The sequence below is a fragment of the Ursus maritimus genome, unplaced genomic scaffold (genome assembly GCF_017311325.1).
Source record: "Ursus maritimus isolate PB19 unplaced genomic scaffold, ASM1731132v1 scaffold_16, whole genome shotgun sequence".
NCBI classification, from domain to species: domain Eukaryota; kingdom Metazoa; phylum Chordata; class Mammalia; order Carnivora; family Ursidae; genus Ursus; species Ursus maritimus.
This window is the reverse complement of record NW_024424008.1, coordinates 52,896,644-52,909,232: the sequence shown is the minus strand read 5'-3', so window position 1 is coordinate 52,909,232 and position 12,589 is coordinate 52,896,644.

Here is a 12,589-nt window from a genome sequence, read left to right as displayed (position 1 = left end):
TTTGAAGATATAATTGCTTCTTGGTTCCATATTTCTATTGCTCATTACACTGTTCCATACCATTTCATTCTGAAAATAAAACAAAATAGGATATTTAAAATTAATGATGTGGGGCACAGCTTTTTTCCTTCTCTCTACCTCTAGGCGGAATTAGCAAATGGCTTGAACACCAGCCATTCCTTTTATCGGAAGCATCTGGTTTTCATTAGAGTAAGAAAAATCGCTGATTGCAAGGGGAGAGGACCCAGACCTCCTTTAGAAAGGATCACTGGCATGTTTATCTACTCCTGCCACCTCTTTTGCAAACCCGGCAGGCTGGTGGTGGCTACTTCTGTTTCAAAGCAAGTTGAAGAGTTGTCCTCATTGGTTTTAGAATTTGGGGAGTGAGTATAAATAAGGCTTTCCTCACTGGCTTCATTTTCAAAGATTAAGAAAACGAGCAGTTTCTGCGATGCCACCAGATACGAAGTGGCAGAGCACCGTATCTTTTACACCTGTTGTCAAGGTCCTTAAAGAAACGAGTACGAGTGGGGTCTAGTGACCAGGTTTTCGAATACATGAGGGTAGTTGAAAGCTTGTCCTTTCCCCACCAGCACTGTTAACTAGGTTAAAATGGAATTTGCAGACACACAATGGAGCCACCATTGTAGGGGATAGAACATTCAGTCAGGGGTGTTACAAAGGTGGTAATAATAATAATAATAATAATAATAATAATAATATCGGTATTTGGTTTTGAGGGTGAGCTTATATACCAGACTCTTATTTCATTTGAATGTGTGTGTGTTGGAGGAATGTTATTAAACATCTGTTTTCTTAAGCTTGGCTCCCTCTTCCTTCCCATTTGATTGATACAGGAAAATTTGACTTCCTCCTCTGGCAGTCAGCTTATTCTTGGAAAACTCCAGCAGGAACTGGGGAAACAGTGGAACAGACTCCCTAAACTTATATGCTTACGCATTGCAGTACCTGTCAATTATAATTCTGCAGTTACTGAAAATGCAACTCAGATCGAGTTCAACGCTACAGGGGATTTATTGGCTCATGTATCTGAAGAGACTGGAAGTACCAGGCTTTTGTCAAGGCTTTATTCAGCAACCTGGCATTGACACCAAGACCCACTTGGGGCTTGTTCTTCCTCTTTGCCGTCCACCACATGCATTTCTCGTAGTGACCACAAGATGGCTGCAAGTAGCTTTGAGGGGCTAAGAGCTGCCTTGTTCACATCCAAAAGAAAGAGAAAGTCCCTCAGGTAGTTTCTAAGGAAAAGTGAAGTCGTTCTAGAATCTTCCAGGAAATGTGTCTTTGTCTTTGGTTGATCTGAATTAAGTCATATGGCCATCCCTGCACCTGGTCGTGGTGACCGGGGAGAGGTGGGACCCCCTGATGGTCTTCTGTCAGTCGCGGCCCATCCTTGGGACTGCGCTCGCTTCCCTTCAAGCGCACGGGCTCTGCGTGGGAGGATGGACACCTAAGTGGAAAGCAGGGGACCGAGTCAAAGGGACCAGATGGCATGTGCTCCAATATAGAGTATTTCCTCAGGAGAGAAGCATCTTTCCTCTCCCTTCTCTGGTCTTGGGAGGGGAATTCCCATCTTTCCCTGGCTCGGTCAGGACAAGGATGAGGCCCCTCTGTTACTAGGGACGACAGGCAGCATGGTGTGGGCCATCCTCTATTCCAGTCCTGGGGTTGAAGAGCCAGACAGGCTCACAGCTGTCCTCCCAGCTCACCTGGTCAGAAGACCAGCTTGAGAGCAAGGCAGTGTGCCTCGGCCAGAACTCCCTGTCTACGTACGCTTTGGGAATTCCATGGACAGGCAGCAGCGGGAAGCCGACGAGCCGGTAGTGGTACGAGAGTCAGAGATTCAGGATGCTGGCTAGCTCTGGCCCTTAGCATCAGCTTCAGCACACCCATCTCAAACCTCACCAGCTTTGTGGTGGTAACTAAATCATTTAACTTTCCTGTTCCCTCATTTCATCATCTGTAAAATGGGGATAATAGGATCGCAGTAACTTCCTTGCCTAGTTTGTGAAGAAAGAGGGCATGTTTCTGTTCTTCGTTTCATGGTTTAGTCGTGGCCCATAAACTTGGGAACTTCCAACCCCACTTCCACCCCCTCTGGATTCACTTTCTTCCTAGCTCTTCCCAAAGGAAAGCGGGATCACAGAGTTGATTGGTCGGCCATGTGGCATTCCTCAGGTTACTTGGGAGGGTGGGGTTATGTGTGAAAGCACTGAACATCCGTGCTCACCTGGCACACCCCTGTGTCTTCTTCCTCCATCCCCATGAGCCGAGGGGGATCTGTTTTGCGCAGCTAAGTCCCCATCACGTCTTGTAGTGAAATTGGTAAACAGAACCCTTGTGCCATTTGGTCAACCCTCTAGCCACAGGTACGCCCGAGAGTGCAGCTCTGAAATTTGGAGAGGAGTTTGGAGAGAGGAGCCCCCACTACGACTTGGGTTTACCCCTCCCAGTTCAGCTTTCCCAGACCTTGACATGAGAATCCTGGGCTCTCGTCCTGCCAACTTTAATAACTAGTGTTCTTTCCAGGTGGTTAGTGACCTTTGTGTCTGGGCTCCTTCGGCAGGAACCATGGTAAGGACTTGGGGAGGAGGGAGGAGAGAAGGTAGAAACAGACACCAACTGCTGAGTTGTGGAGATGAAACGAAGTCATACACATGAAAGTGTCCGGGAAGTTAAAGCTGAGCACAGATGTAAAGGTAGTCCCCGCCTCCAGAGTGATCGCGTGAGGAGGGGGCTGGGAGCTGGTCTGCTCTCTAAGGAACATGCCCGCCCCAGACACCAGAATGGAGACCGTTGGCTGGCAGATCTCTCCTCCAAGATGGGCTTGAATTAAAGTGTGTAATGGCGTGAGACAAGTCAACTGCTCGCAAGTTGACTGATGTTCTCAACTTGGAGGAACAGTTAGTAGTAAATCCTCTTTTTTCCTCCTCTACGAGAAACCTATCTTCCTTCTAAGTGCATTTCCTTGCAACGTGCTTTGAATTTCAGAGTCTCCTGGGACTTTGGTCTCTATACAAAGGGCTCTTGTACCTTGAAAGATGACTTAACTCTGCGTTTCCCTTGAGCTACTGCTCACTCTTCTTACTTCCTTTCCTATCTAACCAGAGTGATTTCACGCCTCTGGCTGTACTAAGTTGTTCTCTCAAGGTCACCAATGATGTCATAATCATCGCATTCTAATTTGAAGGTCTGTTCTTGGTTCTCACCTTTTTTGATGCCTTCGTCATTGTTGTTAACCATTTCTTTTAAAAAATTATGTAATTATTTCAATAGCTATTTTTTTAAAGCCATATCTCTAATTTCTCCTTAGTTGCGTGTCTTTCTTATCTCTTCTAGACATTAGCTGTATTTATAGTTGTTAAAACAGAATTGGAAACAGTCTGCAAAGAATTCTTTGCTTTTTCATTTGATATTATAGACAAAGCATGTAAGAATAGAAGTACAAGGGGCGCCTGGATGGCACGGCGGTTGGGCGTCTGCCTTCAGCTCAGGGCGTGATCCCGGCCTGCTTCTCCATCTCCCACTCCCCCTGCTTGTGTTCCCTCTCTCGCTGGCTGTCTCTATCTCTGTCAAATAAATAAGTAAAATCTTAAAAAAAAAAAAAAAAAGAATACAAGTACAAAAGGCTTAGAGATAGGGTGTATTCCCTGCACTTTACAGATGAGGAAACTAAGGTTTGTTGTACATGCCTAAAGAAAAGCAGTGGTCAGGATCACCCAGGCCTGAAGTCCAGTTAGCCCTCCACCTTGGCAATGGGGTGCACAGAAGGATTACTCTACATACGGAGAAAGCACCTGGGGTGTTTATTAAAAATATAATTTCTAGGACCCCACCACATCACTAAATCAGACTCTCTGGTGATGGGACATATGCATTTGCACCTTTAATAAGTACCTAGGTGATTCTTAAGTACATTAAAATTCAAGAGCCAATGTTTTGGGACGCTTAAGTCACAGAAAATGTACAGACACAGAGAACACACGGACAAATGTTTAGCACTACCCGCTCGGGCTTTGGAGCAAGGCTAGCCCATCATGGACTTTGCCAAGACTAGAAGCTGAAGGAGCAGCCAGATCCCTGTCTGGGCCAATAATACCTTCGGGCCCGCGAGACCACAACCAAAGCATTTGATCATGTGACTTTTTTCTAAGTCATGTAGTTTCTGAGATTTGAGTTCTAAGAGAAAAGAGGGAAGGAAGAAAGAGTTTAAGAAAGTTTCAAGATAGGGGCGCCTGGGTGGCACAGCGGTTAAGCGTCTGCCTTCGGCTCAGGGCGTGATCCCAGCGTTCTGGGATCGAGCCCCACATCAGGCTCCTCCGCTGTGAGCCTGCTTCTTCCTCTCCCACTCCCCCTGCTTGTGTTCCCTCTCTCGCTGGTTGTCTCTATCTCTGTTGAATAAATAAATAAAATCTTTAAAAAAAAAAAAAAAAGAAAGAAAGTTTCAAGATAGCTGTTAATACCACCTGAGAAAGAAGTTATCCAGTTACATTAAAAATCACTCTTCTGGGGCGCCTGGGTGGCTCAGTCAGTTAAGCATCTGCCCTTGGCTCAGGTCATGATCCTGGGGTCCTGGGATCAAGCCCCAGGTCAGGCTCCCTGCTCAGCGGGGAGTGTGCTACTCCTTCTCCCTCTGCTGCTCCCCTGCTCACACTTTCTCTCTCTCACTCAAATAAATAAATAAAATCTTCAAAAAAGTCACGATTCCTCCTGACATATATGCCTTCATACCTAGTGGGGTACAAAATTTGCATGCCTACTACAGTTCCTGCCATCCACGGCTGCACGTGGGCCGTGACCTGTAGTAGAGCCGCTCTTGTATTGTGTGTGTGTGTGTGTGTGTGTGTGTGTGTGTGTGGTTGCAGGAGGTTGAGGGTATTGGAGAGAGAGCAGGAAGGAGGCACGGCAGTAAACTTTGAACACTCCTGTAAATTAGACTGGTGTTTTACGAACTGCTGGTTGTGATATATTAGTGGGTTTGAAATTGATTTAGTGACCGGCATTTTAAAATGGATTGGAAAGGAATGAAGTGGACAACAGAATAGAGTAGACCACCGTGTGTTACCAACAGTGTGTGTGTGTAGCAGATGGGAACATGCGCTTTTAAAATTTTGATAGTGGTCAAAATGTTTGAAAACTGCCGGGTTAGAGGAAAAACCGCATTGGCAGAAAACTAACTTGAGAGGGTTTGAATCCTTAGCTAAAGGTCACTTAATTTTAGGCTTCTTGACTCCAAACCCAGTACTTCCCCCGTTTCAATGTGGCTCACTCCCTTCAGTGTGCACACTCTTCAGTGCTTCCATTTCTAATGAATATTAGGTTCATCTAACATTGTTTGTTTTTACTATTTCCCTACTACTGAGCATTTTAATAATTTCGCTAGCTATTATAAATAACTCTGCTACAGATATTTTATAATTATAAGTTTGCTCTTCTTATGAATTACGTATATGGGATGCATTTTTTGGTGTGATCATTTTCATGGCCCTTACAAAAAAAAAAAAAAAAAAAAAAAAAAAACCGAAACAAAACACAATTTACACTTGTACCAGCAACTAATTCCCACCAGTCACACTGATGCTGCGTTTTATCATTTATCCCTATACATGTTTATCTGATATGTGTTAAATGGCCCCTTATAATTGTTTTCATTTGGATTTCTTTAATTACTTTTGAGGTTTAGTGCTCCAGATGTGGGTTTATGCTGGCTTTCCTGGTGTATGAATTGCCTGTGTGTGGCCCAGGCTATGTCTCCACCAGGAATCGGGTTTGAATGACTCAATATATTTTGGACATTAAACTTTAAATATGCAGCTGTATTTATAGCAAACATTTTTCTTATTCTGTTACATCTCTTTTTGTCTTGGTTTCGTGGAATTTCATTATTGCACAGTTTTACATTTTTATGTAATTCTACACATCATTATTTTTTACTTTGAATTTCTCCCATGTTTTAAATCATAAAGAGAAATAATCTCCTTATCATTGGAAAAAGCATTCTATTTCTTTTTTTTTTTTTTGGAATATGATTTTTAATTCTGATACACATGGGCACATGGAAAGTCCCTTGCTTTTGAGGAACGCGAGGGTGTACGTCAGGAACAGGGTTGTTATAAACCTTTTTGCTAGTCTTCCAAATCAGTTGTTCTCTGCAAGTGGTCCCAGACCAGCAGCATCACATCACCTAGGAATTTGTTACAAATGTAGATTCTCAGGGCGCCTGGGTGGCTCAGTCGGTTAAGCGTCTGCCTTCGGCTCGGGTCATGATCTCAGGGTCTTGGGATCGAGCCCCATGTCAGGATCCCTGCTCAGTGGGGAGCCTGCTTCTCCCTCTCCCTCTGCCTCTCTCTCTCAAGTAAAATAAATAAAATATTTTTTAAAAATGTAAATTCTCGGGCTCCGTCCCCCACCTACTGAATCAGAAGCCCTGGGGGTAGGGCTTCTGAGTAATCTGTGTTCAAGAAACCCTCCAGGTGGCTCTGACACAGTCTCAAGTTTGAGAAGCACTGTTCTTAATCACTCCTCATGCACTGTAACTTGGGCACGAACTCAGCCATGATGACACTGCCTTCCTACTTTTAATTAATTGGTAGTAGAAAGCATCTGCCTTTACTGGATAGTTCCCTTGGAGCCCACAGAGCATCATTTATTTGGTTTATCAGAATGTCTAACTATAATGTCCCCTCCATCCCCACCCCTTATTAGTGTAGTCAATTATAAGCCCGTGCTTTCAATTTTCAGTTTTGCTTGGAACCACACTCCGCTCATACCTTCACTACGACTTTATACTCTTCAAGGTTTGCAAGAACTATTCTTCCAGTTTCCCTCCTGGGTTATTAGCTTTGAGACATTGTGTGTACTTTCCCTTTGCTTATGGAGAATTTCCGAGCTATGCTTTCTGATCATTTCCTGCTCTCCTGGGTCTATGCCTCGTGGCTTCAGTGCTGATCTTTTTCTCTCTCCCAAGGTCAGTTTTGAAGCACCTTCAATAACAAATATAAGATAGGCAAAAGACAACATTCTTAAAGTCCTGAATTTTAAAATATCAGAAGAAAACCTCAGAAATTTTCAAGAAAAAAAATAGAAACTATCAGTGTTGCTGACTAGGAACCATTAGCTGTACAGGAGTATTTTGGAAAGTCAGAATGCTGATGGTGTCACAGGAGATGATCCAGGTTGTGGTCCTAGCTCTCGATAGCCACAAAGTGAATTTCATCAGTTTATCTGGAGTTTATCTTGGGTCAGTCTCCCAAGAAGCTAGCCAATTAGAGTCAAGTTACCAACACTGTTTGAGATGCACTTCTAGGACCCTCCTTTCTCTGATCTATTGCATCTCCCATTCCCCCCATCCACGAAGGCACATTTAAGTAATAAGCCATTCTTGCTCTGCCTAGTCTAAGCAGATGTCACTGTCCGTAACTCAGCCAGCCTCTGCAGTCTGAGATGGAGGCGCTGGGATAGGAGCCGTATTCCTCCCAGAGCCAACACCTGCTCCAGAGCCTGATAGCTGGAGAAAGCTCTATCCAAAGGGTGGTCCTGGGAACCAAAAACTACCGTAAGAATGTTCCATAGTGCATCACAGGCATTGACCTGGACAGCCCAGTGATGTTGCAAAACTACCTAGCTGGACAGAGGGTGTTTGAGAATGTCCGACCCCACTTGAATCTCTAAGTGGGAAAAGTGCACTCCTATTCCATGCTTCTAGCAACCAAAAAAGTTAAGTTGTAAACAAGTCAATGCATTTTATAGCAATGGCCCAGGCCTCTCATCACCCTTTTCCAGTTTGCTGCTATTCTTATCCCCTCAACAGCAATGGCTCAGACTCCACCCCAGACATTCGCATTCTAAAGCTCCTCAGGTAGCCCCGCACTCTCAGAGGGTCCCTTGAGATGCAGCCCACAAAACAAGAAGCCCCAGGTGTCTTCCCAGAGGAGTCCCGGGGGATTGCAGATATTTACTACCCGAATCAGTTCTGCAGCCATACCTACATGGAGGCATGCAAAGATTTAGTCCCCGGACCTGAAAAACAGGGCACAACAGAGAGAGCCAACTCTGTGGGCAGGTAGCTCCCTTCAGTAGGTAATTAAGCAGAAGTGAGGACAGAGCCACTGTACCCACAAGTTCTGCTCCTCATGTCATTTGTGGAAGCTTCGGGACAATCTTAACTCCCCACATACTGTAAGATAATTTAAAACAATTTCCTGTTTTCCAAACAGCTACAAATCCTAACTATTTATAGCCAGGACCTATGATTCTGGGGAAGGGAAGAAATGGGTCATGTCATTTTTGAGACATACCCCTGTGGATGGGTTACTTAGGACTCTTGGCCTTCGTCAGGTCTGAGGGCCCTGCAAAGGAGAACTTAGTTAACGTGTCAGCCAGTGCTCACTCAGGGACAGGTCCGGGTAGCTGGGCCACCAGATCACCTGCAGAGAGCATTCTGACCCAAATTCAAGGGGTTCTGAGATTTGTAGGGGGGTAAACAACACTGAGCATGGTACCCCCTTAGTAACGGGCACTGCAGTCCTTCTCTGGCCCTCTCCCCAGAAATAGAGATTTAGGCATCACAGAATGATGTTAGATATCACTCTTTGGGGGATGACTACCCTGGTTTGAGGTCATCTATACATGGATCACACTTATGGAAAAGAAATACAGTTTGCTTTGGTAATGGCCACTAATATCTGACATTAACATAGCGTTTCCTAGTTAAACATTTTGCTTTGGCAGCAAACAGCAGTCAGTAAACAAGCCATTGTCAATAACATATAAATAAATGTGGCAGACTTCATGACCAGGCTGGTTTTGTTGTTTTTGGTTTTGTTTTGTTGTTGCTGTTTTTATTGTTATTTTTTTAGTGACAGGTGGAAAACAGTCAACTTCAAAGGGATACTCTGAATTTTTAAATGCTGGACAGAGGGTATTTGAGAATGTCCGACCCCACTTGAATCCTACTGTCCAATTTGACAGTGTTTAGAGATTATTCTCCAAAAATGCTTATTCTTGAAATAACCACACATCTCACTTGACGTATTTTATGAACACAAGAAGAAAAAAAAATGATCCATAATTTCATGCAAAACCCAGTAAGTTTTCCTTCAGTACTTGAGTGCTATTCATATTTGCTCTGTAATCGTATCATTTCTGCATCACCGTCCTGGCAGATGGTTCCCTACTCAACAGCATTCCCTTTGTTCTTCCTTGCTAATAGAATCATTCCTTTCCTTGGGTGGTTCCTTCCGAGCCCAAGAAATGAATCATGATTAGCCTATGATCTCATCCTCTTTGCCAGTGATTGGTTTAGGTGGCATGAACACTTGGTGTAATCTGGCCAATGAGAGATGAGGAGAAATTTACATGGGGGCTTCTGGGAGGGATTTCTGCACTCTCAAAAGAAAGGGAGAGGGTGAAACCAATTTCTTTTCTACTTTTGAATATTACGGAATGAGGATGGGATGCTTGAAGTTTCCATCTTGCAGCCATGAGAGGACAGACCTGAGGACAAAAAATAAAAACCATATGGAGGATGGCACAGGGTAACCGTGCCCTTTTGGCCATTGTTTTAACCATTTTGGAAGCACTCTGATTCCAAGTCTGAGAGAGTAAAGTCCTTGTAATTTAAGCCAGCTGTCTCCAAAATGGAAGAAAGAAGATAATAGAACATTGATTTCAACTTAACACACAAAATTTTAAAAGTATGTTTAAAATACAAATTGAAATCAGTGGCTTTACTTAGTTCATCATTTGCTAGACAGCTGTGTCTCCCAGTGGGACCCTGGAGACAGGAGTGGGAGTTCTAGAAACCAGAATGGTGCTTCCCTCCATTTTTTTTGGTTTGCTTTCAGTATATTCTAACAGATTTTAATTTACACCATGCCCAGTTAAGTAGGTATAAGAATTATACTATCCTAAAAGAACTTTTTCAAAACTTTGAGAGAGTATTTTTAAAACAGATGTTTGAAATGTTTTCATTGTTATTTTGTTGCTAAAAATTGTGTCAGTGTGTCATCACCCATAAGAACATAAAGTTATCCAATTTAAAAAAAAAAAGATTTATTTATTTTAGAGAGAGAGAGAATGTGGGTGCGTGAGTGGGGTGGGGGGGCAAGGGAGAGAATTGTCAAGCAGACTCCCCTGCTGAGCAGCTAAGCATGCTGAGCTGGCCTGGGGCTGGATCCCACCACCCATGAGCTCAAACCTGATCCGAAACCAAGAGCTGGGCATTCAACTCACTGAGCCACCCAGGACCCCCTAAAGTTATCCAACTTAAAAAAAAAAATTAAAGGAACATTTTGGTAGGTTTTGGACCCATTTGTTAAAAGTAAAAACTAGTATTTAAGAACAAAGATTTTCATTAGGAAAGTTTGAATATATTGCCCAGTTTTACAATTCAGGTATGGATTGAAATAGGGTATCATGCTTTAGAAAGCAGACTCAGTTATGAACTTTTATGAATATTTGTGACAGATCACTTTCTACTCCCAACAACCACTAAAATCTAATATAAAAACAAAAAACTCAAAATGAGACCTCCAAGTAATTTTCCAAGAATTTCAAAATAATATTTTTCGAGTTTTAAAAAGATATAGCAGAGTGCTCCTGCTCAAAATATCAGCAATAAAGTATAATAATCATTTAAAAGATTATTTTTAATATATTGTTAAAAATCTATTTTTGTATATATTTACAGATTATACAGATTACATTGGTACAATACTATATATACTCTATATATAAGTAAGCATATGTATTATATAAATTGTTGAGTGCATTCTCAGACATCTTTACTCTTGGGCATGTACAGTACAAAAATCTATAAAACCACTGGTTTAAGCTACTTTTTTAAATGGGTCATCTTTTATTTGCAATCAAAATATCCTCATGTAGTGCTTTACTTAGAAATGGCTTTCACATACACTTTTTTTTTTTTTTATCAATGGACTTTATTTTTGAGAGCAGTTTTAGGTTTACAGAAAATCGAACCGAAAGCACAGAGTTCCCGAACGCCCCTTCATCTCCCCCCAACCCCCGCCCCGCCTGCCCCACCCCTGCAGTTTTCCCTACTACAACACCTTGCACAGCCCGGTATATTTGTTATACTTAATGAGCCAATATTGATACATTATTATTGAACGAAGGGCCAGAGTTTACATGAAGTTCACTCTCTGTGTAGTACATTCGTGTTGGAAAAACCCACTCTTCTCATCCTCCTCCCATGTGTCTCCTTTACTTTCACACAGGACACTTCACTACTGACATGTCTGGTCACCAAATGGGTTGTGGTATCTCCCTACACCCAGGTCAAGGGCTCAGTCCCACAAGACGGCTCCTACCCTCCCTCACATGCCCCCACCTGCAAGTAGTAGGTCGCCAGGTTATTCACAACTTCTGTCTGACTTGCCTACAAATTAGAGGTTCCCCTGACTCCTTTGTCAGATGCAGGGAAACACTTAAATTTACCACTTTATTAAAGGATATGATAAAGGAGACAGAGGAACAGTCAGATGAAGAGATACACAGGCCAAAGTCTGGGACGGTCTTGAGCACAGGAGTTTCTGTCTCTGTGGAGTTGGGGTGCCTCACCCTCCTGGGGTGTGGACGGTTCCCCAACCTAGAAGCTCCTCGAATCCTGCATTGTGATTTATATGGAGGCTTCCTCGTGTAGTCAAGATCGATTGTAACTCCATTTCCCTTTTCTGGAGGGTGGGGGTGGAGGTGGGGCTGAAAGTTCCAAGCTTCTAATCATGGCTTGGTCTTTCTGGAGGTCAGCCCCCATCCAGGAGCCATCCAGGAGCCCACCCAGAGTTGCCTCAATAGGACAAAAGATGTTTCTAGTGCTCTTGTTGGGAAATTACAAAGGTTTTGGGAGTTCTATGTCAGGAACAGGGGGCGGAGGCCAAGATATGTTTTTCTATTATCTTACACTATTCTATGGATTTTGACAAACGTATAATCACACGTATCCATCATTCTAGTATCATACACTATAGTTTCACTGGCCTAAAAATCCTCTGTGCTCTACCTATAAATCTCTCCTTCCTCCTCACTACTGACAACCACTGATCTTTTCACTTTACTCTTTGCCTTTTCCAGAACGTCATATAGTTGGAATGAAAAAATGTGCAACCTTTTCAGACTGGCTTCTTTGACTTAGCAATATGCATGTAAGTTTCTCCATGTCTTTTCATGGCCGGATAGCTCACTTCTTTAAAGCGAATATCTTTTCATCACTGAATAATATTCCATTGTCTGGATGTACTATAGTTTGCTTATCCGTCCACCTCATGGAGAACACTTTAGTTGCTTTCAAGTTTGACGATTAGAAGTAAAGCTGCTGTAAACATTTAGCTGCAAGTTTTTGTGTGGACGTATGTCTTCAACTCCTTTGAAAGAGCACGATTGCTGGATCATATGATGAGAGTATGTTTCGTTCTGTGAGAAACCGCCAAGCCGTCTTCCACTGTGGCTGCCCCATCTTGCGCTCCCGCCAGCGGAGAACGGGAGTGTCCGTTGCTCTACAGCCTCCCCAGCCCTTGGTGTTGTCAGTGCTCTGGGTTTCAGCCATCCG